Source organism: Colobus angolensis, unplaced genomic scaffold (assembly GCF_000951035.1).
Source record: "Colobus angolensis palliatus isolate OR3802 unplaced genomic scaffold, Cang.pa_1.0 Scaffold194, whole genome shotgun sequence".
NCBI classification, from domain to species: domain Eukaryota; kingdom Metazoa; phylum Chordata; class Mammalia; order Primates; family Cercopithecidae; genus Colobus; species Colobus angolensis.
In genome coordinates this window covers 2,994,299-2,996,517 of record NW_012115088.1, presented here as the reverse complement: position 1 = coordinate 2,996,517, position 2,219 = coordinate 2,994,299, and the positions used below count along the sequence as shown (strand labels likewise).

Here is a 2,219-nt window from a genome sequence, read left to right as displayed (position 1 = left end):
TATACCTAATATATATGAAGAGTTAATGGATGCAGCACACCAACATGGCACATGTATACATATGCAACAAACCTGCATATTGTGCACATGTACCCTAGAACATAAAATATAATAATAATAATAAATTAGTATTAAAAAAAGCATCTGGCATTTCCCCTGCTTCCACTCATTCTGTTTCTTGATGCCCTGTGAAGAGATTCTCTCTGCCATGATTGTAGGTTTCCTGAGGCCTCACCAGTCATGTGGAACTGTGAGTCAATTAAACCTCTTTTCTTTATAAATTACCCAATCTTGGATATTTGCTCATAGCAGCGTTACAGCAGACTAATCCAGTAAATTGGTACCAAGATAGTGGGGTGCTGCTGTAAATATACTCAAAAATGTGGAAGCAACTTTGGAACTGGGTAACAGGCAGAGGTTGGAACAGTTTGGAGGACTCATAAGAAGACAAGGAAATGTGGGAACGTTTGGAGCTTCCTAGAGACTTAGTGGCTCAGAAGACAGGAAGATGTGGGAAAATTTGGAGCTTCCTAGAGACTTGTTGAATGGCTTTGACCAAAATGTTGATAGTGATATGGACACTGAAATCCAGGCTGAGATGGTCTCAGGTGGAGGTGAGGAACTTGTTGGAAATGGAGTAAAGTTCCCATCTTACTATGCTTTGGCAAACAGATTGGTAGCATTTTGCCCCTGCATTAGAGGTCTGTGGAACTCTGAAGTTGAGAGAGATGATTTACAGCATCTGGCAGAAGAAATTTTTAAGCAGCCAGGTGAACTTGGGCTGGGGGAAGGCTGCTTAAGCTTAGAAAATTTGCACACTGACAATGTGATAGAAAGGAAAAATTCATTTTCTGGGGAAAAATTCAAGCCCACTGCAGAAATTTGCATAAGTAGTGAGGAACTGAATGTTAATTGCCAAGACAATGGGAAACAATATCTCTGCACATGTCAGAGACCTTCGTGGCAGCCACTCCTATGGGAGGGAAAAATGTTTTCCTTGGCCAGGCTCAGGATTTGCCTGATCTGTGCTTCCTTAGGACATGGTGCCCTGAATCCCAGCTGCTTCAGATCCAGCCATGGCTAAAAGGGGCCAAGGTATAGCTCGGGGCATTGCTTCAGAGGGTGTAAGCCCCAAGTTCTGGCAGCTTCCATATGGTGTTGAGCCTGTAGGTCCATGGAAGATAAGAACTGAGGTTTAGGAACCTCTGCCCAGATTTCAGAGGAGGTATGGAAGTGCCTGGATGTCCAGGCAGAAGTTTGCTGCAGTAGCAGAGCCCTCATGGAGAACCTCTGCTAGGGCAGCGTGGAAGGGAAATGTGTGGTCAGAGCCCCCACGCCAAGTCCCCATTGGGCACTGCCTAGTGGAGCTGTGAGAAGAGGGCCACCATCCTCCAGACCCCAGAATGGTAGATCCACCAACAGCTGGCACTGCCCTCCTGGCAAAGCTGCAGGAACTCAACATCAGCCTGTGAAAGCAGCTGGGAGGTGGGCTGTACCCTGCAAAGTCACAGGAGTAGAGTTGCCCAAGGTCGTGGGAGTCTACCTCTTGCATCAGCATGACCTTGATATGAGACATGGAGTCAAAGGAGATCATTTTGGAACTTTAAGTTTTAATGTCTGCCCTATTGGATTTTGAACTTGCATGGGGTCTGTAGCCCCTTTGTTTTGGCCCATTTCTCCCATTTGGAATGGGTGTATTTATGCAATACCTGTATCTCCATTGCATCTAGGAAGTAACTAACTTGCTTTTGATTTTCCAAGCTGATAGATGGAAGAGACTTTCCTTGTCTCACATGAGACTTTGGACTTAGACTTTTGGGTTAATGCTGGAATAAGTTAAAACTTTACAGAACTGTTGGACACACACATGATTGTGTTTTGAAATGTGAGGACATGAGATTTAGGAGGGACCAGCAGCAGAATGACATGGCTTGGTGCTGTGTCCTCACCCAAATCTCACCCATAATCCCCATGTGTCAAGGGTGGGACCAGGTGGAGGTAAAAAGGTCATGGGGGTGGTTTCCCCCACACTGTTTTCATGATAGTGAGTAAGGCTCACAAGATCTGATGGTTTTATAAATGGGAGTTCGCCTGCACAAGCCCTCTTGCCTGCTGCCATGTAAGACATGATTGTGTTTTGAAATGTGAGGACATGAGATTTAGGAGGGACCAGCAGCAGAATGACATGGCTTGGTGCTGTGTCCTCACCCAAATCTCAC

The 2,219-nt window shown here is 45.5% G+C and overlaps 1 protein-coding gene across 1 annotated transcript in view; it reads right to left on the bottom strand.

Moving 5' to 3' along the window:
* LOC105510919 (chromosome unknown open reading frame, human C8orf34) overlaps positions 1 to 2,219 on the bottom strand; it is a 500,972-nt gene that overhangs the window by 410,216 nt on the left and 88,537 nt on the right. The window lies entirely within an intron of this gene.